Consider the following 27,577-nt stretch of genomic DNA (forward strand, 5'->3'; position numbering starts at 1 on the left):
AATATAGAAAAATATAGGACACAAGGGTAGGAAACAACTAGCAGAAAAGAAGGAAAAAAGGCAATATAAGATACAATCAATATACCACAACAGGATTTTTTTAAGAACTGCCTCAGTACAAGCACTGTTTGGAACCTGGATAAATGAATCAAATCAGATATGGACTCCAATCTACTACGTTGGGGGAAACAGAAATTAATAAACAAACGTGTAATTGCATGCCACATGATTGCTGTGGGTGAAAGCCATGGTTCTATGTGAGCCCATAACAGAGGATCTGACCTAGCCATAGCTTGGGGTTGGAATCAGAAGAAAAAAAAAAAATCAAGCTCTATGCTTGACAACAGCCTTCATATGGGGCACTCTCCCAACCTATCCATGATCATTTTCTCTCCCATAACATGACAGCAAGTCATAATCCCTACCTGACGTGTTTTTTGTGAGAACCAGAGGAGATGATGCTATTGAGAACATTTTGCAACCTGTAGATCCCTCCACCTGAGGATTTGTGACTTGGTTTCTCGTCCCCTTAAAAATCAGCATGACACTTAACACATAGTAGGTGTTCGATACTGAAAATCTCCTAAACATTTTAACGGGCCTAAATAGTGCCAGTCTAGCAAATAAAATGATGTAAAATCAACTTGATTTTTCCTGTTACCATTCATTCTCTTGTGTCCCTACCATCACGGCTCACACCTTCAGAAAGGTTTATTTTATGAGAGAAGTTGTGACAAGAGAAAAAAAAAAAAGTGCACACGTTGCTCTAAGTATGAGAGCTAATAGAGTAGCATTTGCTATAATGTATAGGTGAAATAAAGCCTCTAGGCTCCACAAATGACTGGGTCTGCCTCAATCCATTCGCTTAGATGAATCATGAATTGCTTTCAATTCTTGCTCCCTCTGAGCTACAGAGATTTCCAAACTGAAATCCTGCTACTGCGTTCAATAGGTACTGATGATGGAAAAGCCATTTCTTTAATGAGAATTTGGTAGGAAATGGTTTCTTTGTGACTCCTCCTCCCCCATTGAATTGTTCCTAGAATTCAAACAGAAAGGGGACTCACTCCTATAATTTGTCCAAACTAAGGTATCTTGAAATGACAGATAATGCACAATTTGCTTTTCGGAAATAGAGTCCTATCTCATGAGCTCCGAAGGAGGAATAACTGAATTGATTTGTGAGAAATCAAAAGAGAGAAACACTTTGCAATCTTCAGTAGCACAGGAAAAAATATTTCACCTACTATACAACCTGAGCCCTATCACAGGATTATAGTCGGGGCTCGGGTCAAAGGCAACTGATAACATTCTAATTTGATCGCCTTTTCTAAGTTTTTAGACATACGGCCTGATTCTAGGCCTAAATGTTTTCATGGAAATAATGGAAAATGAACGAGATAAGCTCTACATCTTGCAACTCAGCATCAGGGTTGTTTGAGATAATTACAGATGTGTATGTGCTGCTAAGAAATAATAGTAATGTATTCCCTCTTTACTCCATTTTCCCCAGTGAGACACTTCTTATAAAACTATCGTACAAACCACAACCAGGATAGCCACACATTAATACAATCTAAAAATCTCAGATTTCTTCAGTTTTATTTGTGCTTACGCTATGAATTGTTTCGCACGTATAGATTCATGAACCTAACATTCTATCTCCACAAGCATTTTCCATGTCGATGTTTTACGACCTTTCCCACATCATTCCTTGTCCTCACAATAATCCTCTGGGACTTTTCCCTCACTGAGCAAAACATGAGGGTTTTTTTTTTCCCCAAATTGTTGCACATATCAACAGCTTTGTTCCTTTATACTGGTAAGCAGTACTCTATGGTGTGATGTACCATGACTTAACCATTCGGCCACGGGAAAACACGGATTGTTCCACATACTGGGCTATTAAAAGTAAAGTTGCTACTTAACATTCATGCACAGATTTCTGTGTAAACATGAATTTTCATTTCTCTGGGATAAATGTCCAAGAGTGCAATTGCTGGGTCATATGGTCATTGCGTGTTGAGTTTTATAAAACATGGGGGAACTGTTTTCAGAGTGGATAGAACCTCTTACATTCCCACCAACAATGTAAAAGTGATGTGGTTTCTCTCTGCATCTTCGTTAGCCTTTGGTGCTGTCGAGATATATATATATTTTTTAATTTTAGGCATTCTAATAGATGTGCAGTGATATCACATTGTGGTCTGCATTTCCCTAGTGACTAATGATGCTAAATGTTTGCACATATGCTGATTTGCTCTGTTTTTCATTCTTTTGCTTCTCTTTTCTTGTAGGTTGCTTGGGCTTTGCTTTTTTTTTTTTTTTTTTTTTTAAAGATACTATCCTGACTCATTTATTGTGTTTCTTCACATAGTGCTATGTATAGCTTTGTTGTGGCTGCTCTGTTATAATATACATACAGGACTGTCTACTGGTATCAAAGTTATGCCACTCAGATTGAAGCATGGAAACCTTCTATTTAGGTCATGTCACACTTTTAAATGTCATGTCTTGAGCATCAGTATTATAATTTACATTCTAATCACGTAGGTTTTATAAAACTCATGAGAGGGATAGTCTACTTACCCACTGATCTGTTCTTTCCATTGTTTTTCCTTCCAGCCTCATGTTTCAAGATTCTTTCTTCTGTCATTTCCCTTCTGTTTCAAGAAACTCTTTCAGCTATTCTTTAAGCAATATTTTATTAGTTGTCTTTCAACTTAGAATGTCTTTATTTCCTCTTCATTTATGAGGAAGTTTTGCTGGCTATAGAATTCTTGGCTAACTGTTCTCTTTTTTTGCCGCTTTAACAATATTATGACATAGGGATCCCTGGGTGGCGCAGCGGTTTGGTGCCTGCCTTTGGCCCGGGGCACGATCCTGGGGACCCGGGATCGAATCCCATGTCGGGCTCCCGGTGCATGGAGCCTGCTTCTCCCTCTGCCTATGTCTCTGCCTCTTTCTCTCTCTGTGACTATCATAAATAAATTAAAAAAAAAAAAAAAGAAAAAAAAAACAAACAAACAAACAAACAATATTATGACATTTCTGGCATCCATAGTCTCAGATGAAAAACCCAGTTATTTGAGTTAATGTTCTCCTACAGGTAATAGGTCATGTCTCTCCTGGTTTATTTATTTTATTTTTTACCTTTTACCTCCCGCACTTTACCCATTTCTTTCAACCCACACCCCACCTCTGGCAACCACCAATACGCTCTCCGATTCTATAAGCTTGTTAAAAAAAAAAAAAAAAAAGATTCCATATATGAGAGAGATCATATATTTGTCTTTCTCTGACTTATTTCACTTAGCATAACGCCTTCGAGGTCCATCCATGTTGTCACAAATGGCAATGATTCATTCCTTTTCATGGCTAAATATTTTATGTGTATGTATGCATGTGTGTGTATACACACATCTCTATCTTAAGCACTGATAGATGCTTAAGTTGTTTCCATCTCTTACCTATTGTAAATAATGCTGCAGTAAATATGTGGGTACAGATCTCCTTTTGAGGTAGCATTTTCACTTTCTTCAAATAAACACCCAGAAATGGAATTGCTAGATATCCGATAGTTCCATTTTTAATTTGGGGAGCATCCATATTTTCATAGTGGTGGCACCAATTTACATTCCCATCAACAAGGCACAAGTGTTCCCTCTTCTCGACATCCTTGCCAATATTTATCTCTTGCCTTTTTGATAATAGCTATTCTAACAGGTGTGAGGTGCTGTCTCGTTATGGTTTTGATGTGCATTTCACTGATGATTAGTGATGCAGAGCATCTTTTCATATGTCTGTTGGCCATCTGTAGGCCCTTGGAAAAAGGTCTATTCAGATCTTCTGCCCTTTTTTAAAAATCAGTTTTTTTCTATTAAGTTTTAGTTCTTTATATATTTTGGATATTTATCCCTTACCAGCTACATGATTTGCAAATATGTTCTCCCATTCAGTAGGCTGCCTTCTATTTTTGTTGATAGCTTCCCTTGCTTTGCAGAAGCTTTTTAGTTTTATATAATCTTTTTTATTATTATTATTTTCGCCTTTGTTACCTTTACTTTTTGTGTCAAACCATCATCCCCAAGACCTTTCTCAAGGAGCTTACCACCTATGTTTTCTTCTAGCAATTTCATGGTTTGGGGTCTTACATTCAAATCTTTCATTCATTTTAAATTTTGTGTATCATAGAAGATGATGGTCCAGATTCACCTTTTTGTATGTGGCTGTCCAGTTTTCCCAGCATCATTTATTTAAGAGACTGTCTTTCCCCATTGTATATTCTTAGCCCCTTTGTAATAAATTGACCACATCTATCTCTGGGCTCTCAATTCTGTTCCATTGGTACACAAGTCTGTTTTATGTCAATACCATTCTTGTTTTTTTTAATACCATTCTATTTTAATTGTAACAGCTTTTTAATGGAGTTTGAAAACGGGGAGAAGCATGGTACCTCTAGCTCTGTTCTTTCTCAAAATTGTTTTGGCGATTCGGGGTCTTTTGTGAGTGAATATAAGTCTTAGGATTATTCTTTTATGTGAAAACATGCCATTGGAATTTTGATAGGGATCATACTGAATCTGTACATTGCTTTGAGTGGTATGGACATTTTAACAATATTAATTCTTCCACTCCATGAGAATGAAAATACCTTCCCATTTATTGTGTCTTCTTTGATTTCTTTCCTTAACGTCTTGCAATTTTCAGTATACGGGACTTCCACCTCCTTGGTTAAATTTATTCCTAAGTATTTTATTCTTTTTGATGTAATTATGAGATTTTAATTTCTGCTTCCCATAGTTTATTAAAGAAATACAAATTTTTGTGTACTGATTTTAAATCCTGCATCACTAGTGTATTACTTTTATTTGAATTAAATGCACCAACATATATCATTCGCCTCAGATGTAGTGTTCAATAATTTGTCAGTTGCATATAACACCCAGTGCTCATCATATCATGTGCCATTCTTAATGCCCATCACCCAATTACCCCATCTTCCCACCTGGCTCCCCTCCAGGAACCCCTCTTAATCCAGTTAAGAGTCTTTCAGTTTTTCTCCCTCTCTGAGGACTTTCTGGTTTTCCCTTCCTTCCCCTAGGATTCTCTGTGCTGTTTCTTATATTCCACATGAGTGAAACCATAGAACCATCTTTCACTGGTTGACTTATTTCACTCAACAAAATACCCTCTAGTTCCATCCATGTTGATGTAAACTGTAAGTATTCATCCTTTCTGATGGCCAAGTAATATTCCATTGTATATATAGACCACATCTTTATCCACTTATCTGTCAGTGGATATCTTGGATCCTCTCAATTGATGCAGAAAAAGCATTTGACAAAATATAGCATCATTTCTTAATTAAAAATCTCCACGGTGTAGGGATAGAGGGAACATACTTCAGTATAATAAAAGCCATATACAAAACCCCACACTAAATATAATTCTTAATGGGGAAAAACAGTTTTCTCCTAAGGTCAAAACCATGACAGGGATGCTCACTCTCACCACTGTTGTTCAGCGCAGTACTAGAAGTCCTAGCCTCAGAAATCAGGCAACAAAAAGAAAAGGCACACAAATTGGCAAAGAATAATCAAACTCTCACTCTTTGCAGATGACATGATACTTTATGTGGAAAGTACTGTATTATTTCTAATGTTTTTTAACAGAATCTTTAGGGTTTTCTAAATATGTCATCTGAAAATAGTAATAGTTTTACTTATTCCTTTCCTATTTGGATCCTTTTTCTTTTTTTGTCTAATTTCTCTAGCTAGGACTTCCAATACTATGTTGAATAAAAATGAGAGGGGGTATATTTGCCTTGTTCTTGATCTCAGAAGAAAACTGTCAACTTTTTACCACTGCTTTAAAGAATTTTTGTTTTTAATTTTCAGAAGTTTAAGATGAGTTTTGGCATAAATATCTTTATATTTATTCTATTTGGGTTTTTCTCTGCTTCTTAAATCTGTCAGTGTATGTCTTTCATTAAATTTGAGAAGTTTTCAGCCATTCTTTTCTTCAAAAACTCATTCCTACTGTCTCATCTTCTGGGGATTCGATATGTTTGGATATTGTTCCTCAGGTTTTTGAGGCTCTATTCATTTTTTTCAGTTTATTGTCACTGGGAAAATTCTATTTATCTGCCCTCAATTTCACAGATTTTTTTCCCTATAATCTTTGCTCTATGATTGAACCCTTTGGGTTTTTTAGTTAATATTTCAGTTCTATCATATCACTTGGTTCTTTTTTTAAAGCATCTACTTCTTTGCTAAGATTTTTTTCTTTTTTTTCATTTGTCTTATGAATATATATTATATATATGTATTATATATATATAATACATATATCCCTTAATCTTTTTTAGTTAATATTTCAGTTCTATCATATCACTTGGTCTTTTTAAAGCATCTACTTCTTTGCTAAGATTTTTTCTATTTTTTTGTCTTATGAATATATATCACATATAGACCTTAATCTTTATAAGATAATTTCAATATCTGGTTCATCTGAGTGTAGGCATCAGTTGTCTTAGCTAATTCCATTTGTAACCTCTCCTGTTTCTCTGATGGACAATTTTTTATTGTATCCTGGACATTAAATTAGGAGACTCGGGTTCCTGTTTAAATAATTTTAGTATGCAGTCACCCTGTTTCAGAATCAACACATGGATCCCCGGCCTACTATTTTGGGCTGTTGTTCCAATGCATTTTAATTTTCAGAGCCTTTAGGATGCCATTTTGGCCTACTATGTTTATCTGACACTGCTGAGATTTCCGCTGTTCCCTGCTGAGGCTGCCTGAGAGAGAAGGAGCTTCCCCAAATGGGCCACCTGATACCCCTAGGTAGGGGAACAAAGAGTATTTCCTGGACCAGATACTTGTTCTGTCAGGATGCTCCCTACCAGAGCCACTATTTGCTTGAAATCTCTTGTGGGGGAAATGATATTTTGGGCTGCAGGATACGGAGAGTTTTTGGGTTGCAGGATACGGAGAGTTCTTGGGCTTGGGCCAGCTGCTTGTTTTTGCAGGAAACTTCTGCCAAAATCTCCTGGCCACCCCTTATCTCTAGGTTAGGAAGGGAAATGTCAGATCCAGCATGAATGGGAAGTACTTTCTGGGCCAGAGCATTTGCTGTGCCAGGACTCCCCCTACTTGCAGATGCTGCCTGGCCACCCGATGTCTTGAGGTGAGGAAAAAGGAGTTTTAAGTGTAGTAGGGAGTAAAAGTGCTTCCTGTTGGCTCCACAAGACAGGTATTTGACTCCTCTTATCAGTTCTACTGATCTTGCAGCCAAGACGTCTCATTCAGTTCAAGAGAATGCCAAGAGGTCCTCTCACTATGTTGTTCCTTCTGGTTCAGTGTCTGTAACCAGCCCCTGCCTCTGTTCAGGCTTCTCTCTTGGTTGCCTCTCATTTCCAAAGCTTATCATTATCATGACCAGAGAGGAACAAGGAGAAATGGTCTTGTGCCATCTTTATGCCTTCAGCTTCCCTTCTGAACCAAATATTAAATTGGCAGCATGTAGGACAAAGACAAGTTCCAGAAGTATTTTTGTTCATTCCAAGATATTTTTTAATGTATGTCTGAAGTTAAATAACAAATGTGTTAAAATCAGAAGGGTCCACAGAAAGTTCTATAGTCCTGGATTCTCTGAGAAAATTAAATGTGGCCACCTGGGCCTGAATTGGGGGCACAATCAGCTGAAAAAGTGGACAAGCATCCCTCTCCAGGCACAGCACTTGTACCACTATTCCCCTTTTCAAGGCCCGGCTTTTCCAGTCATTTAAATCACCAGTGTGGCCTTTGAGTTAAGAACCTTGACTTAGCCTACTACCGAACAATCACAAACCTTTATAAGTGCATTTTACACTTTCCCATAAATTCTTTCACTTGATCTTTATCGTAAAAAAAAAGGCACTATTTAATCTAACTCTAAATAACAGATTGTACTATTTCCATTTCACAGCTGAGGAGACTAGGTTTTAGAATGAGGATGTGACTTACCAAGGTCATAGTGCTATTTAGTGACAGAGTTGGGATTCAACGTTCATCTTCTGACCCCACATCTGGGATGCTTTACTTGCTCCTGATAGCATAGGAGACTAAGAGGATGTTCCAAAATATTGCCACAAATATAAGACCACATTGCTCTGACACGTGAATGTCCTTTCGAAAACAGACTCGTGGATTCCTTCAGCCATCATTCATTTGCATCTAGGTTGTATACTTACTTCATTAGGGCAATTAAACAGACAAAACAAAAATCTGAATCACCCCAAAGTAAACTTGAGCATTACCTTTCCAATCAATTCTATCACACTTCAGGCAGACTGCTTTGCTGGCACTCAGATTGATGGGATGGGTACAAACCTACCACACCACACACGTCTCCCACCTCCACAGGTTTTAAATATAGTCTAGGAGACTGGACCAACACACTTTTAAACAATCTATAGTCTTATATGATAGAAATCTCGGTTGTGTAGATTTGCATGGAGAAAAGCTATTAGAAAGCAAAGAAGTTGAGATACTTAAGACTTAATGATTTATTCTGTAGTCTGTATCTTCTATAAAAGGGTGACCTTTGATAAAACTACTGGGAGTATAGAAGGAATCAGAAGTGTCGTAGAAACACCATGAATAATGCCTCCTTGTAAGTGATCTTTCTGGTGTCACTGCTGCAAACTCAGCCAAATGACAGGTTTTCCTGAGGGATAAAGAATAACCCTGCAACCATGCAGCAAGAACTGTAAAAAAAAAAAAAAAGAAAGAAAAGAAAAGAAAAAGAAAAAAAGAAAAGAAAAAGAAAAAGAAAAAAAGAGAAAAAGAAAAAGAAGAATGAACAGATAGGCTCAGACAAATGAGAGTGTTTGTTGCCCGAACAGGGAGGCAGCATGTTTGAATGGAGAGAACAGAAAGTAGGTGAGGTGTAGAAGCAGCAGCAACTCAACAAAGTCCAAAGGGCATGGTGGTTTTAAACCCTGGGCTCAAATTCTAAAATACTCCTCGTTTCTCTTGAGGTTGGCAGGCTTGTTGCCACTTTGACCGGTAGAGTATGGCAGGAGGGATGCTGAGTGACGTCCAAGGCTAGGTCATCACATGGCCATGTTCTAACACCTGCTCCTGGAGTCCTGAGATACCACACTAGGTGGGTCTCATGTGGGCTTCTCTAGATGAGAGCAAGTAGAGTCCAGCCTTCCTGCCATTCCACCACAGGTGGCAGACATAGGAGTGAAGAAGGTTCCAGATAAACCCAACCCCAGCCGTTCAAACCACCCCCAATCTCAATAAGTCTTCCCAGCTGGGGTCCCAGACATCACAGAGACAACCCCTGCAGTCTACACACTCTCTAAATTCCTGACACATTAAATCCAATAGCAAATCAAAATTGTTATCATTTTAAGTCACTAACTTTTGAAGCTGTTTATTATGCAGAAATAGTCAGAACAGAGGGTAGTTATAAAGGCAAAATGGGGGAGAGAGGTAGGTTTAGTAGACAGCGAGTGCAGGAGGTAGAATTAAGCTTTACTAGAGAACACAGCTGAAATGTGAATGGGAAAGTCAGTGGTAAGAAACCACATGAGCTTCTAAGGACTAGGAGCCTCTGCTGCAAGCCCAACTCTGGGTGCCAGCAACATGTATAAAAAGCTAGAATTACATTCATTCATGACAGCATGAGATTATTCTCCGGGAAAATGCCAACTGGTCTTTTGTAGTTTTCCTTCTGTACAAAAGAGCTCTCACTTTCACCAGAACCCGCCCACCCATCCCCTCCTCAGCCTGCAGTACCCGGTCTCACACAGCCTTGTGGGCAAATGCCACTCAAGGCATCCACTCCTCAAGAAACCAGAATTCACCAGCACTCTGGAGGAAGGCCCTTAGTTGTGTGAATCCCGTGTCCCAGAATTGCTCAATCCACCTCCTATCTTATTCTAAGCTGGTGTACTGGACAACCGCCCTCATGTCTTAGACCACAACACTTGGCTACGATGCACCCTCTTTACCTCCCTGGGCTGGACTCGCCTCACTTTAACTCCTGGCTGGCATCCCGTGTGCACCAGGCACACCACCTGACTTGGATGCTCCCACAGACCAGAGTCCCCATGCTGCGTTGAATGTCCAGAGAATGAGCAACTGGCCATCCTACTTTGGGGGATTTCCCTAAAGAGTTGTGTTTGTTGTCCAAACCCCAATAGCTGCTTCCTTCAGCTCCACAGTGGACCCACCTACCTTGAAGACATACCCTCTAAGTTGTAATAACTCTTGCAGGAAGTGCAGCAGTTTGATAATAGACCAAACACTGCCCGCCCAGATCCAGTATGAAACCTCTTTTCTTTTAAGCGCTTCCTCTGTGATTCCCCAAACACCAGTGCAGAAGGTCAAAGATGTACGCCAGCTCGGGGCTTCCCTGATTTACTTGTGGCTGACTACAAAGCCAGCCCTCCTCCGTGGAGCCATTTCGTCTAAGTGGGATACTTAAGTTCAGATTTCCCGTTAATACCTGTAGAGCCAACTTCCAGCTTACTCAGCTCTGAGACCAGAGGAAAGACTTAATGGACCTCAAAGTCTCACAAGTTGGCAATTTAAGCAGAAATTTCCAAATTTTCCAAAGGAACTGATTTCCTGCTTCAGTCGCTAGAAGGGAGAACAGAACTGGAGAATGTAACAGTCTGGTGACCTCCTTGCCAAGGAAATTGGGCTGCAAGATTATGAAGTAGCACCTCATGGGTCACAAGCATTAGCAGACACCTCCCATCAGCCAATGATAAGCATCAGAGAAACACCCAACAATGGACTCATTCTTTTCTCCCAAAGGAGGGAAGCAAGAGCAAGTGTGAGGGGCTGGGAGGAGAAGTTCTGAGCTTTGATTGAGCCCCATTGTCGAGCTGTCTGGGAAGATTGCACAGCTGGGCTAAGTGTTGTATTCAGCAAAACATATGATGGACAGTGCTTTTGTGCCAGGGACACTCCAGTCAGCGCGGAGCCTTAGACGCCTGAGAAAATTAAAGCCTTTTCAGGCCCTTTCGCAACACACCTGATTTCTATATTAAATTTGAGTGCGGATGGCCATTGTGTCGGGTAATTGCCAGCCGTGAATGTCACCTTAGGTGTCAGGCTTGCTCCGACCTCAGACAGGGAAAAGCCAGCTCCCCCAGCACTCACGCTGCCCCAGATGAGTGACAGCACGGGGTGTGCAGGGAGGGGGCCGGGGCTTGAAAGAGAGATGGCTGGAGTCTTATCCCATTAATTTCCGGCCCCACCTGATTTTATACACAAGAATAGGATCTATAGGTTTCTGACCTCTAAGTCACAAGCCTGGGCTAGCAGAAAAGTTACCTGTGTTAACATCACAGGCAGCAAGCATCAAACCCCAGGCTGAAAAGGAGGAGAAAAGGGAATCTGGTATTACATGGTAGAAAACAGCCGGGTTGGCCCGGGAGCCCACATCATCACAACCACAGAATATAGATGATTCACATCCTCATCAGGCTGATGGCTTTGTTGTGGGAAACTGGAGACATTCTCAGGATGGGCCAGGTGTTAAGGGAGTAGCCTGTCCACGGCAGGTCAAGCAGGGCATAGTCCTGAGTGAAGACCTGCATGCTAGGCACGGCACTAGATGGCCTTATGCACATCAGGTAACCCAACTTACAGAAAAATACACAGAGATTCCGAGAAGTTCAGGGATGGTCAAGGTCAGTTACTTACAGAGCTGGTATTCAAACCCAGGTCTCTTGAACCCCTCGACAGTATCCAAATGTCACCTCTTCAGAGAAACCTTCCCAGCCCACCTGAAGCACCAGACCCTCCATCACTAGCACATCACTAAAGCCGAATGTTCCTTCTTAGCCCTTGCTACTACCCAAATTTTTCTGTTTACTCATTGCGTACAGGTGCCCTATCTCTCCTCATAGAACATCAATCCAATGAAAGCAAGGATTTCATCTCCTGCATGGCTGCCTCTCCAGAGCCAACAACAATGCCTACACAAGAATTGATGCACAATACATGCACAGGAAATGAATTCGAGCCAGCCTGAGGGGTCTCTGATGCTTCCTCCTTTGGGCATAGGATTGGGGGTAAGGCCAACTCAGAAGGTTCAGAGCTCATTTTCTAAAGGAACATGAAGGTGGGTATGCAGCAGGAAGCATGGCCTCTGGCATCAGTGGGTAGGCTGGGACCAGAGGGCTAGAAATAAGGCCATGAGTGAAACTCTTACCATAGAGCCACCCCATCTATAAAATGAGACTAACAATAGAGCCTAAATCATAGACCTATTGGAGGGTTAAAGGAGTTAATATAGGTAAACTCTTAGGGGGACCTGGGTGTCTCAGCAGCTGAGCATCTGCCTTTGGCTCAGGTCATGATCCTCGGGTCCTGGGATGGAGTCCTGCATCTCTGTGTCTCTCATGAATAAAATATTTTAATAAATAAAATTTAAAAAATAAAGCCTGACAGGAGTCTTCAGTAAGTGCCAATTATTATTGTATTTCTTTCATGGATAGAATCAGCAAGTTTAGGATATATTGTGTGAGAGCTTTGTAAAAAGTACTTTATTTTTTATCAATCAATAGATGAAATTAGATGAGTATTTATATACGTATGTATATGTGTGTGTATAGATTATAGATTATATATAATTATAAATTATTATAAATAAATTTATAAATTATTATAAATTAAATTATAAATTATAGATTGGATAAAGAAAATGGAAAATGACCCTCAAAGATTTTAAGATCACCCAAAGTTACTATGGAGGAGGACAAGGCTTTAAGCCCCTATTTGACTCCCAAGATGGAATTCCTCACCATAACAGAATAACTGGCTACTTTTCTTTCTGGCTTGAACAACAGCTCTGTACCCCAGGACAGGTTCTGTCCCCCAGTCATGGCCTCCAACGCTCAGTGCATGAACATGGAAGTTCTGCAGGAATGGGAGGACCCCAAAGCCTTGTCCTTGGGCAGCCAGCACTTCTGGAAATAACAAGTACCGTGCCAGCCACGCTGAAGCAAGCTGTAGCCACCCTGCAAGGAGATAATTTCCTGTCGGCCCTGGGGCATCCCTGGGCCAGGGAAGCAATGTGAGACAGCAAACCCAGAAGGCTGAAAAGGAGGAACCTCCAGGGTCCACACCAGCTCTCCTGTAGCAGGGCCTTGCCTACTCCAAACCTGCTCTTCCAACAGCCGGAGTAAAACTGGAAGTTCAGGAAGCTGTAACAGGAGGAAGGACCTGGAGGTGAGGGTGGCGAGGAGGTCACAGAGTGAGTCAGAGTCGGCGACGTGCTTGGACAAACAGCCCCTCTATCTCAGCAGCTCGTACAACAAAGCTTTACTTCTTATACCACAGGCTGCACAGTCAGTAGGGAGGAGGGGTGAGCAGGCGGCCCCCCCCAGGTTCTTCCCATGTGCTTGCTCCCTTCCTCCCAGACGCCTGGGAGCTTTCTAGGCCTTGGAACTCTGCGCTGGATCTTCGGCATGTAGCCGGCCAGCAAGGCCTGAGGGAGCCAGAATATCTAACCACACGGGAAATATTTTATTGCCAGACCCTAAAGAGGCACACGGCACTTCTACCCACAGGCCACTTGCCAAAATCTAACCAAACTGCAAGGGGTACTAAGAAACGTAGTCAAGCTGCCGTGCGTGGAGGGAGCATGTTTGTCGAAAACCTAAGATCCTCTTTTGCGGTTTCCATTTCTTTAGAAATGAGCTGTGTCCAAGTCATAGGACAGCAGGGACTGACCTGCCCGGCGTGAATTCCCCTCGGCCCGGTCCAAGTCGCCCACCCTGGGAGTTCTCACGCACACACAGGCCAACCATTCAGTAGCCCCCTGAGCTCCTGTGGAGCGGGAGTCCAGGATGGGAGTGGGGAGCGCCTGCATGTGCGTGCAAGGCCTGCGTGTGTGTGCAAGGCCTGCTACACATGCAAGGCCTGCAGACTCGGGCGCTCTGCAAAGTGGGGTTCCCCGAGGCAACTTCACGGTCACTCGCATGCCCTCTGGACTTCCTCAGCTCCACCCGGCGTTGCGAACCCCCGAGGTGACTAGCCTCCTCAGCTGAGGGCTCTGGAGCCAACAAGACATGGGCCACCTCTAAGGGCTACCGTTTTCCTGCGGCCAGTGCCACGACCACTGGGGCGCCTGCACCCTACTACGAGTCCTGTGATTCAGCCAGCATTTGTTGAACACGACAGGGGCAGGCAACAGATTCCAAATAAAAAAGCAATTAGAAGAAAGCTCCCGCCCTGATAGAGCTTTCCATCTGTTGGGGGAGGCAGAAGGGGCCTCCAAGCCCGGAGACGGCACCCAAGCCAGGCCCCGGGGACCAGAGGCGGGTGTCCTGCTAACCTAGCGTTGGAGCTGAGACCTGGGGCGTGCGAAGCAGCTACTCCTCCGGGACAGAGGGGGCAGGGGGGTGACCAACACACAGCGCCTGAGCAAAGGCGGCAAAGACCAAGTGGTTCCATGAGGCTGGAGAAAGGAGTCTGAGCAGGAAGAGAAACCAAGTCAGTCCAGCCCAGGCAGGCAGACGCAGGTTGTCGCCAGGCACTTAGGTGCTACCCAAAGACTAAGGGGCAGCCCCGAAGGCCCTGCAGGAAGGAAACATGGTCAGGTTTGTGCGGAAGAAGAGCCACCCCCTGTGACCACAGGGGCCAAGGGGAGAGCGTGAGGGCCAGAGGCAGGCCATGCAGCAGGTGCTGGGGGCCCACGCACCCCGAAGGCAACAGGATGGAGCAGGCCCGGCCGCATCCAGCACAAGCAGGAGCTCTGCATATGCTGCCTCCACACACCAGAATGTTCTCTCCTAAGGAACTCCTGAGGGTACTGCCCGAGCAGGGGAAGGGCTATGTTCTGAGCACGAGCAGGCCCCAGCAGTTCACCGCACGACGCTGCACAGAGCACCCCCAGGGGTGCAAGAACAAGCAGGCCACCTGCCTCGTGCCCCCGGAGCCCAGGCTGCCCGCTGCCAGCTCCCTGGCCGCCCTCCCACCACCGCTGCGGGGGTCCCCGCAGGAAATGGCTGCCTCCACAGGCAAAAGCAAGGAAAGGGGTAGCACGGTGAAGGAAGAAGAGTGGCCCTGGCATGCGAGCTTCGGGATAAGGTGCGGGGTGAGGAGAAGACTGGGAGGCGCCACAGGCCTCCAGGAGGGCATCTCACAGACCCTGCCCCTGGCTTCCCGCCCTCAACCCTGAGTAACCCCAGAGGGGCTGGCAAGGCTTGGGTAGACTTGGGCCATCTCAGCAGGCAGGCGGCATAAGCAGCTGCCCTGCAGGCAGGTCGGGTCTTGGAGGGGCGCTTGTACTCCAGGCAAACGCGCTGCGAACGGGTATTTGGGGGGACAGTCAGCCGCCTTGAATCTCCAGGCCCACTGTCCTTGAGTTCACCCTCAAGGCTGATTCTCCTCCTCCTCAACGAAGTTGTACCGGATGAGTTCATCTACCCTCTCTGAAGGCTTTTGTGTTTCCAGGGCAGTTGGGATGACAAGTGCCACTCCTGGGTGGGTTCACATTTTGATCTTTTTCTTCTCAGAGGAAGGTGGGGACTCCTGCCCACTTTGGTACAATGATAGTCATCCTAACAACTTCTCATTCATAAAGGATTAGGATTATGAAATATTTTCATTTGTGCCAAATTCTTTTTTTTTGGCTGAGTTTTTTTTTTTTAATTCAATTTGCCAACATGTAACACCCAGTGTTCATCCCATTAAGTGCCAAATTCCTCATTTTCTTTTAGCTGAGTTTTTACATTTTTTTAAATTCAATTTGCCAACGTATAACACCCAATGCTCATCAAGAGCCAAATTCCTCACTTTCGAAACTATAATCACATTTAAAAATAAATAAAAATTTTTTTAAAATCATTTTTATTTCATCCTTCATCCAGTAGTTGTGCATGAAAGTTGGGTCTTTGTTCTACTTATTATGGATTTTTTTTTTTTAATTCTGTGGTATCCCAGTCAGGAAATGTGGCATGTGTCATTTTATACTCTTTGGAACATACTAAGATTTCCTTTTGGGCATACGTGATCACCCCCTGTGGAATCCTTGATTTATCTCAGTCAGCTGAAATGCATCTTAGCACAGTTTCTAGGAGGAATGAGAAAGTGGCATCCTTTCTAAACCACTGCATTTCTAAAAGTGGCTTTTTATGGATTCACATACGAAAGACAATTTAGCTGAACATAGAATTCTTGATTCACAACCTTCTTCATTTAAGCCTCTAGAGATGGCAGTTCTGGGTTGGAGGGGAATCTGAGGTGAGCGGATGTTTCCTCCTTTGTAGATACCCTGTTCCTCTGTTGGGATGCTTGCAGGCTTTTTTTTTTTTTTTTTTTTTGAAGCTCATCAAAATAGTGTCATCTTTTCTCATCTTCTGTGGCAGCCCTAGTAGCTCTTAAAACACAAGGATACTTCAGAGGAGGTGAGACACCACGTAGAGGGGTTGGGGGACCCACAGCTGGTATATCAAATTTACAAATGCACAGATTATAAACTGCTGAATGAGGAGGCACAAGCCACCCGTGCAGAGCCAGGAGGTAGCTCCTAGCATCTGAGCTCCCACTTTGGGGAAGTGAAATCAATAGGGTCGTTTTGATTAAAAACAGTTTCAATCTGCCTGCAAAAAGTAGTAGAGTCATAAGATTTCCTACTTACAGATCCCAGAAATGGACCGGGGGGGAGGGGTGAAATTAGGTGCCATCCATCCAATGAACTTCCAATGAGGAAGGGCAGTCTTCCAACCCAGGTAATGGAGAAGAAAGAACGAGCGCGCAAGCACAGGGTAGCAAGTGCCTATTAGTTATGAGGTGGTTAGGCCAGAGATCACTAACTTTTCCCAGGCTTAACTCTGCTTATTTTAAAAGGTACCCCAGGAAACGTAAAGCATGAACTTAAAGCAGACATCCTGAACTCAAGTCCTTAAGATGTGAATGTCCAGACTCCGTGTGAACAGGGTTATCATCCTGCAAAATGCCTAGGTAGCAACTCAGGAAAACTAAAGTTGTGTTTCCCATCACAGGGAGGCAAGCTCTGTCGCTGATGGGAAGTGTCCCCCATAGGGACGTGGGGGGACTATACTTTTCATGGCAACCTCCCAAGCTACACCAAGCATTAGCCATGAAGCACAATAACTCAAGCACACACTCCTGTGCACTCACTTCCCCCTCGTGAGCACAGTTTTATTTTTTTTTCCCCTTTTTTTTTTTTTAATGTTTTATTTATTTATGATAGTTACAGAGAGAGAGAGAGAGGCAGAGACACAGGCAGAGGGAGAAGCAGGCTCCATGCACCGGGAGCCCGATGTGGGATTCGATCCCGGGTCTCCAGGATCGCGCCCTGGGCCAAAGGCAGGCGCCAAACCGCTGCGCCACCCAGGGATCCCGAGCACAGTTTTATTATAAATCAATAGGATTTCTGCAGCAAGGGCAAAAGTCACGTGTGTGGGACTGAGCAAAGAATAAGTTGAACCTGGAAAAGCATTTTCCTAGCTGTAGAGTATCTTCTCCTCCAGGCTTTTGTCTCAATGACAGATGCCAGTGTCCACACCCATGCCCTGCTTTCCTCTGAGCGCTGCCTCTGTCCTTGCCTGAATCTAATGGGTCCTATGCCTCATAACAGAACTGGTGAGGCCATGAGCCATTCTCTCCCCACCCCACATAGGTCTCATACTAAAACATTATGGGACTACACTCCAGGACCTGGAAAAGGTATCCCAAGAAAACTGTAAGAGAAGATGGCACAAAGCTGGTGGAGGTGGTCCTGCTAAAAATGGAATTGGCCTCAAGATGCTTACCAATAGAATCCTAATAGAGGTATGAGGATGTAAGAGCGGTAGGACACCTGCCTCATTTTCCAGAAGGAGATCTTGCAGAAGGACAGCCTCATAGGGAAAACCGGCCAAGCCCACCTGCCATCAGCAGGGACCAGTCCCACCACTATTATGTGAACTAAGCTCCACAGGGCACTCCTGTAAGAACACGTACAGCAGCCCCCTTGAGAGGACGCCCCTAGGCCAAGACGGGGACTTAGATCAGACCTGAAATCGCTAACTGGCATGTCTAGTCTGAAAAGGGTGAAATCCTTAAACTCTCATTTAATATCTATCATGGACTGAACGTGTCCCCCTAAAATCCGTACACTGAAATCTAATTTCCATCATCTGTGATGATGTGTAGAAGGGGAGCCCGTGAGAGGCAACTAAATCAAGGGTAGAGCCCCCTCCCCCGCCCATGACATGATTGGTGCCCTTATAAGGAGAACTTACCCCCTCCAGGCCAGCCTCTTGGGTGAAGAACCTTTCAAGGTGCCTGAAGTCTATCCATTTTCCAGGGGACCCACACCTGCTGCTCACTCCCACTCCCATCTCCCCCCAGTGTCCTCTGCCCTTTGCCACACAAGGACATAGCAAGATAACAGCCGTCTATGAAACAGGAAGAGGGCCCTCTCCAGGTGCGGAATCTACCAGTGACTTGATCCTGGACTCCCCAGCCACCAACTAGTGAGAAATAAATTGGCTGTTGAAGCCCCACAGTCTAAGGCGTTTGTGGTATAGCAACCCAAACCCAAGACATTTTTCTCCCATATATCTGTGACCAGGAAGCACGTGCTATGACATACTAGGACATGAGGTACTTTCCTAAAATTCATCTACTCCTAAGTGTTTCCAGAGATGCTAGACCTGAGAGATATTCATCAGTACAATGATGTAACTGTCAAAGGAGTTTCAGTTGGGAAAGCCTACCCCAAGAATTCAAAGCTCTGAAACAGCATAAAGAATACCACTGAACTTTATTTAGCCCAATGGTCCCCAAAGTATTTGGCCACAAAGAACCTTTTTCAAATAATACTCATTAACATCCAAGACCCCAGAGCACACTTGGAAAGATACTGTGCTAAGAAAACCTTCCAAATCAAAGGATTTGTCACACGGCCTCCTTGCCACACCCCCTCAGCATGGTCCCAGCCAGAAATCAACAGAAGAGGAAGCAGAGTGTAACCTGTTTATTGAATTAGCTGGACTCAGGAGGGTGCCTTCTCACCGGGTCTCCTCCTAACCTGCTCAGACAAACCCAAGGAGTCTGTCCCTGAGTGAAATCCCAAGCAGGTTGCAGAGCTTTCTAGGTCATTCTCAGCTACTAACAGAGGTCTCATGTTCGGAAGCAAAAAGAAAAAAAAAAAAAAAAAAAAACCCTGTCATCCTGAATACTATAACTTCAATCTCCCATTCAACTTAAAACTTCTCTCCCCAAACCACCACAACAGGGCTAAGGGAGCGAGCCCAAAATGGGAAAAGGGAAATTAGTTGTTGACCTTTTTCTCAAGCATTGACCCAGGCTCAACTGTTCTTCTCCCATGCACTGTACTGCACCTGGGTGCTCTTTGTTGGGGAAGGGAGAAGAGCCATGTGAGAAGAATGTCAAAGTGTCTGATATGCCCGGTGCTATTTCCAGTCCTCTCTGGGTTTTTAAATGCCTTTAGTCATAGAGGACACTCAAATAATGACTCTTTTGTCCTATGGGGGCATTCCGGGGGTTTCTTCAAAGATCCCCTATGGCAGAGACATCCTGCCTGTACTCACTCACATGCATATTGCCTCTTCTAACTACTCAATAGGACAGTGCCCTAAACCCCTGGCATCCAGCAGTCCATCAGAGAGAGAGACGGTCATCTTACCCCCTCCAGGCCAACCTCCTGGGTGAAGAAGCTTTCAAGGTGCCTGAAGTCCATCCCTTTTCCAAGGGACACATTTCCGTTGCTCACTCCCACTCCCATCTCTCTGCTCAGCCATCAGAGCCAACCCCCCTACGACCCAGTAATTGCACTGTTGGGGATTTACCCCAAAGATTCAGATGCAATGAAACGCCGAGACACCTGCACCCCGATGTTTCTAGCAGTAATGTCCACAATAGCCAAACTGTGGAAGGAGCCTCGGTGTCCATCGACAGATGAATGGATAAAGAAGATGTGGTTTATGTATACAATGGAATATTACTCAGCAATTAGAAACGACAAATACCCACCATTTGCTTCAACATGGATGGAACTGGAGGGTATTATGCTGAGTGAAATAAGTCAATCGGAGAAGGACAAACAGTGTATGTTCTCATTGTTTGGGGAATGTAAAAAATAGTGAAAGGGAATATAAAGGAAGGGAAAAGAAATGTTGGAAAATATCAGGAAGGGAGACAGAACATAAAGACTCCTAACTCGGGGAAACGAACTAGGGGTGGTGGAAGGGGAGGAGGGCGGGTGTTGGAGGGGAATGGGTGACGGGGACTGAGGGAGACACTTGACAGGATGAGCACTGGGTGTTTCTCTGTATGTTGGTAAATTGAACACCAATAAAAATTAATTAAAAAAAAAAAAAAAACAGAGCCAACCCCAGGAAGTATCCCAGCCGAGGGCCTTTTCAGGTGTGGATTAGGTCTCTGTCCCCACATTCTTCAAAATCCAGGGAACGCTTTTCATGCTCTTTGGGACTCTGCAGACTCCCCCTCCCTTTCAACTTGATGATAAAGAACACACTTCACTCCCTCATGGGAATGGCCCATTCCCATGGCCCAGCTCATTGACATCTCTGTGTAGGCTGGATTCCCTGAATAGACTGAAATGGGGATTTACACCAAGGAGTTTTATTGAGGAGCACATGCAAGAGTGACTCCTGTAAAGAAGGAAAGGGAGAAGCTGAACCTCCACAAGGTTGCATCAGCTCTCAGCTGATCTACCAGGGAGCTCTGAGGCCAGACTGGCCTTTCTCAGATTGCAGCAAAGGGTCATAAAATCCCTTTAAACCCCTGCACACTGGCTGGATATAGGCCGCCCCCAGGAAGTGTGTACAAACTTGGGCAAAGGTAACTTCCTCAAAGATTTCCCAGAAAAGGATGCTGTCATGAATCACAGGAGCCAGCTCTCCCAGCAGCTGGTGGCCTGAGAGCCCACATGCTGAGGGCGGGACTTGAGGTACTCTACAGCAAAGGGCCTTCAGACCGCAAATGTCAAAGATGGACCAGACCTACTTCACGTCCTCTTCAGAAATGAGCGCTTGCTATTTTGTGTTGAACTTGTTGTCATTTTCACTCATCAATGGGAACCTCAGGTATTTGTTAAGGCTGGGGAGCTAGTGGTGCGATCCCCAGGAGGGACAGCAATGAGTCCCTATTCTTTCCTGGCTCTGCTCATCACTGTCTGGGTTCAGCTCATGTCACCCTCCAGTCTCAATTTCCCTAGATATAAATCAAGACAGCAAAACCACTCTGCCTACCTCTCTTGACCACGGTGACATACAGATGAGACATCTGATGCACATGAAAGGTTTCAGGATCTGCTACAGACACACTGAAACCTCTTCAAAGTATTCACATGATATTAATAGATTTGCTGAGCACTTTCTGCTCAAGCTCCCTCAGCGTTTGGTGATCAACTCTCCTAGAAAATAGCATTCATGAGGGAACTTCTGCACAGTCAGTCTCCATCCCTGGGGAAGCCACCAGGCACCACCCTAAAGGCCATGGACAGAACACTGAGGGCTGTGAGTCAGGGTAGGTCAGATGGCAAAGCAATGTGTCACAGAGACTGGGGAGATGACCTGTACTTCTGGCTCTGCCATTCACAGAGACATGTGAGTCACTCCCTATGCTGGAATCTGCTGCATCTATAAAATGAAAGTATTGTTCCAGGGCAGGACTTTCAAACTCTTTCAGTAACAGAACTCTGTTTGCAAGTAGAAATTTTTTTCAAACCCTAGTACATGAAAGTGTTAAACACGTCTCTTGTGATGTTTAAACACAGGCTGGTGATGAAAATCTCCAAATTTTGTAGTCTTAGGAGTCCTATTAATGCAATCACTCTGAAAATAGTTCCTGTGTGTCTACCATGTGCCAGGCATGGTCCTAGGCAGGATGTCAAGCAATGTGTGACAGGTGGGATATCCAGTACGATCCCTGCCCTCCAGGAATTCATGGTCAAATGGGTGGGCCAACTCATGTGCAATCACACTGCAGAATGAGAAGTTCTCAGGAGAATTTTAAGCACATCAGAGATTTTAACCCAGGTTTGGCATTATGAGGAAGTCATGGTTTATATTCCAGGGAAACTGGGTCTAAAGCATGTGTTAGAATGACTGGTGACTGGATGTGAGGGTAATCTGGCTGTGACATCTGTCACCCAATTCATTGCCAAGGTTGAGTCCACTGATCTGGCTCACCAGACAGGGTCCCTCCCTCCTTTACCACTCCATGAGCATCCCTCCTATTGCTATATGCGTGAAGAGGATGACCTTCCCAGTAGAGAAGGACTCCTCTTTGGTCAAGAGCATAAGAGTAGCTGCACTCTCCTGCTAGAACCTCCAAACAACCTCTCAAGGTTCATTTGTAGGAGAAAGTGGGGTGGATCAAGCTTCCAAGACTCCAGAAACATCCGAATGAAGTGCTGCATGTGGCAGTCTGCCTTTCAGAAGGGAGGAAGGAGAGAAAAAGAATGACTATCTACTGAAGAGAGAACTCTTCCTGGTAGAAAGCCTGGCTTTTCCAGAGGCTCGGAATAGAGAGACAGGCAGACAGATAGACACACTGACTTTTGAAGAACTGAATAAAGATTGGTTCCAATATAAAAGAAAGAATTGAAGGTACGACATGGAAGAAACAATTCAGCACTGCATAGACACAGAAAGATCACTCATGAAACACTAAGATAATTGGGTTTTATCAAAAGTGCCATGAAAACCCAGTAATAGATTTTTAGCAAAGTTTAAGACTCACTAGTCTAGGTGACCCCTCAGAGTATCTCCAACACTAATGCTTCCAATAACAGATTTCATTAAGCCCAGCCAATAAAGTCTTGCACATTAATTAAGCCATTCAACAAATATTTGCTAAATGTAATTAAAAGGTGATTATTTAAATCATAAAGACTTAGGGAAACATCCTTTGGGGGGGAAGATAAAGGTAAATCTATTGCTGGCAGAAAACCCGATTTATATTTTCAGCGGATACCATCACATCTCCAGGAGGAAAGAAAAGGAAAGGAGAAGATTCAGAAGGGTACAGACAAGGGGAAGGAGAAAGTGGCTGCCTAAAACAATATAGGTCAAGACTGGGATGCTTTGGGGCTAAGAAAAAAAGAATGAGAGGCCACAAAACACTGAGTGAGAAAGTTAACTGGGATGCTGAATCAGGGCAGCTAAGAAGGTGAGTGCTTCCTATCCAGGACCAGAGCCAGTTAGTAGGTGACAGAGACAGTCCCCCAAGGACTAGACCAGGGAATGTGGACCCCTAGAAGCTGAGCAGTATCCCAAGTAGTCATTAAATCTCAGAAGAGACAAAAATCTTGTACTCAGAAGATGATCTATCAATCAAAGTGTCCCAACTTTGACCGACATCGTTGGCCTCTAGAAAACCTTACCTCTCAGTGTTTACACCCTCGTACTTTCCCTCAATGACTCAGGCTTGGCCATGTGACTTGTGTTGGCCAATGTGACATTATCAGCGTTGATCCAGTAGGGGCCTATCTTAGAATGCCCTCTTGAGGGGCACCTGGGTGGTTCAGTGGTTAAGCACCTGCCTTTGGCTCAAGTCGTGAGCCCGGGATCCTGGAATCAAGTCCTGAATCAGGCTCCCTAGGGGGAGCCTGCTTTTCCCTCTGTCTCTGCCTCTGTCTCTCATGAATAAATAAATAAAATCTTAAAAAAAAAAAACAAAAAAATTCCCTCTTGAAACCCAGCTGCCATGCTGTCAAAAAATCCAGCCTACCTTGTTGGAGAAAAGGGCCATGTAGAAAGGCTCTGAGGGATGACACCACATGGAGAAAGAGGCTTCAGGGAAAGACCCTAGATGCCCAGTTGAATGCAGCCACATGAGTCACCCCAGTCAACATTGCACAGAGCAGGAACGCAGCTTCAGCAACTCCCAGAATCATGAAACACAACAAATTGTTGCCACTTTAAGTCACCAAATTTTCGAGTGGTTTGTCACATAAGCAATACTACTAGAAATGGAAAGTAAGGAAGAAATGAAAAGATGGAAAGAATGGAAAGTAAGGAAGCAGGGAAGATTGAAACGTGAAGAACATACCTAGAAGTTCTAACGTCAGTAAAAGTTCCAGGAGGACAATGAAGAATGACAGGGATGAAGTAATAAGAATTTCTCAGGATTGACAAAACATTATATTCAGACAACAGATTCTCACCAAGACGCACACCTAGAACACAACGGTGATAGTTCAGGACACCAAGGATACATATAAAATCCACAAAAACTTCTGCAAAGTGTTTCAAACATCCCCAGGGTAGAATGAAAATGAGAGCAGCATTAAACTTCTGGTTGGAAACACTTGACACAAAAAAATTCTTCAAAATTCTGAGGAAAATTACTTTGAACCTAAAATCCTGTATCCAGCCAAATTCATATTCAGAGGAAAACAAAATATAAATATGTATGGATATATAAGGATTCATAGATTTATCTCACTGAACCCCTTTGAAAGGATTGAGTATATACACACACAAAAAAGACAACATGAGATAGAAGAAATAAAGGAGAACAAAGAAATCACTAAATCTTATAGTTAAATATAAGCAACCATTGATTCCAATTTTTTTTAAATCAAGAAATTACTATCTGGAACCAAAATGCCAGACAATCTCAAAATAAACTGTGGTGTTATGAAGGAGAAGAGAGAAATAAAAGTAGGCTAGGGGTGGGGGATACGGATTCCAAAGGACAAAACCCCCAAAGAGGAAAAACAAAGAATGCTTAATCAATTCAGGAGAATTAGAGAGCAAGAGAAAGACTGAGAAACAGAAAAAAGCAAGATAAGGTGGCAAGAATGAGTTTAAACTTCAGAAATCATAATAGCTGTGACTGCCTTTCCTTCCTCTATTAAACTCATTAGTAGGGTTTCAAAAAAAAAAAAAAAACAACAACAATCTAGTTACAGATGTTGCTAATGGGACACACATAAAGGAAAGAAAAACAGAGAATGTTGCCATCAGGCAAATGCTAATGACTATCAGCTTGGGGGGCTGTGCCCAATGATGCAGTAGGAAGTGGCACTGCAGTGTCAACCACTCTCAGCATTGGACCCTACCATGGCTCTTGTCACAACACCTGGGTGTATAAACCAAAAAATCAGTAGGTATAGTGTCAAAATTGAGGAGACACATGGCGTTATTTCACTCAACTTGGAGTATCCTAAGGGAGGTGAAGCATGCTAAAACAAAAAACACCACCAGAACAAAACAAAAAACCCAGAACACCTCCATGCGGCTGGTCACATCATCTTTCCGGCTTCTCCGGACAAAGGGAAGCATCATGATAAGGACCATGAAAGGGGGCTGCTGGGAGTTCCTCCCTCAGCATCCACGGGATGCGTGGGCCACACAGCTTGGAGCTCTGACAGGAATTGGGGGCTTGTCGGAGAAGATCATCAGTGGTCAGGGAGGCCTCTTCACAGCCCAGCTGGGGTCCCCACATCAGTGTTGGCAGTTCACAGCCTGAGATCAGGAGGTGGAAACAGAGCTTTATGACAAATCTGGTCTGAGAACATTTCCTTTGGCTCTCATGATGTTTTTTGGGTTTTTTGTTTTTTTAAGTTTTGAATTAATTGCCAATATTTGAAACTTAGAAAATCCTACTTTAAATATGAGCATCTCTGGCTTTTGAGAAGTCGGGAGATCTGGCCACACTGGGCCAACGTTCCCACAAGGTAGCCATCAGTTCAGTTCAGGGAGAAGACGGCCCCCCTCAAAGCGTGAATGCACTCCCCCATCTGTCCTTGTCCCTGACTCCAGGGGGTCTCATAGCCAGGCCTGACAGCTGCTGTGTGACAGATCGTCTCCAGTCTGTGAGCCCAGAATCCAAACCCAAGGATTCCAAAGAGCCCCAGCCTTGGGTGTCTCATGGAGACAACATGGACTCTCCAAGTAGGAAGGGGTCATGGCTATGCTCTAGCCCAAGTTCCATCATTTACCAATGAGGAGACAGAGGCCCGAGGAGAGAAGGGAGTCTGCAAGGTCACACCAAGTGTGGCACCAACAAGAGACAGAGTCTGGGTCTTCCCACTATAGCTCCATGTTCACTCCCCCTTTGACTTAGCAACTTCCTCAGCTTGTCAGCCAGGCTTTTCAGGGAGAACAGCCTACTTGCTCCAAGTTTTTGTTTATCACAACTGGAATTGTGATAAAATTGTTAGGATGCATACACTGGATCTGCTTACTTCCTTTTCTTTCCCCAAATGAGGAGAGAAATCTACTTCGGGTGCTATTAGTAATCTTTAAAATGGCCCTGTTTCACTGTTGCCAAGGAGTGGAGAAGTTGGAAGCCTTGTGCACTGCTGGTAGGAAAGTAAAATGGTGCAGCCATTCTGGAAAGCAGCATGAGGGTCCCCAAAAGTTAAAATGAGAATTACTATATGATCCAGGAATTCCACTCCAGGGTATATACCCTTTGAAAGCAGGGACCTGAGCAGGTATGTGTACACCCATGTTCATAGTGGCATCATTCACAAAGGTCAAAAGAAGCAGCAACCCAAGTGTCCATGGACATGTGAATGGATAAGCAAAACAGTGTCTAGAACATACACACAATGGAATATTATTCAACTTCAAAAAGGAAGGAAATTCTGACCTGTGCCTCAACACAGATGAACCCTGAAGATGTTATGCTAAGAGAATAAATCACAAAAGGACAAATATTCTATGATTCCACTTAGAGGAGGTACTCAGATTAGTCATATTCACACAGGAAGCAGAGTGACGGCTGCCAGGGGCTGCAGGGAGGGGGCTGTGGGGTGCCTGTTGAATCAGCAGACAATGTCACTTCTGCAAAATGGAAACGTTCCTTTGGGAGCAGGAGGGAAGCACTGTCTGTTAGAGCAGAGACCCTAGAGACAGGCTGCCCGGCTTCAAAGTCCACCTCCCCTCCAGACACTCTGCACTCAGACAACTTGCTTAACCTTTCTGGGCCTTAGATACAGAACAGAGACCCTGCAGACACAAAACAGGACTAGCAGGTACCTCTTGTTGGGAGGATTACAGGAGTTAAAAGTGCTTAGAAGAGCAGCAGCCCATAGTAAGAACCATACATAGTTGGACCGTGAACAACGCAGGGGTTAGGGCTGCTGAACCCCATGCAGCTGAAAATCCATGTAAAACTTTTGATTTCCCAATATCCTAAGTCCTAGTAGCCAACTGTTAACCAGAAGCCTTGCCAATAACAGTTAACACGTATTAGAATATGTTGTGTGGATTATATACTGAATTTTTAAAGTGAGTTTAAAAAAAAAAAAGGAAAATACTAAGAGAAAAGGCATTAACAATACAGTATTTATCGGGAAAAAAATCCACACGTAAGTGGACCTGTGCTGTTCAATTCCATGTTGATCAAGGGTCCATTGTGCGCTAGCATTTATTATTGATATGACAATCGTTGTTTTGTTGTTAGAGGTTTCTGATGCACTTCCCCTGAAACAGAGCGCTCTCTACAGAGAGGAACAAAACTGTTTTTACTCTCTTATGCCTAAAATCCTGACTCTGTGCCTCAAAACCTATTTGCCACATAGGCAGAAACATGTCTATTAA

The sequence above is a fragment of the Vulpes vulpes genome, chromosome 4 (genome assembly GCF_048418805.1).
Source record: "Vulpes vulpes isolate BD-2025 chromosome 4, VulVul3, whole genome shotgun sequence".
NCBI lineage: Eukaryota > Metazoa > Chordata > Mammalia > Carnivora > Canidae > Vulpes > Vulpes vulpes.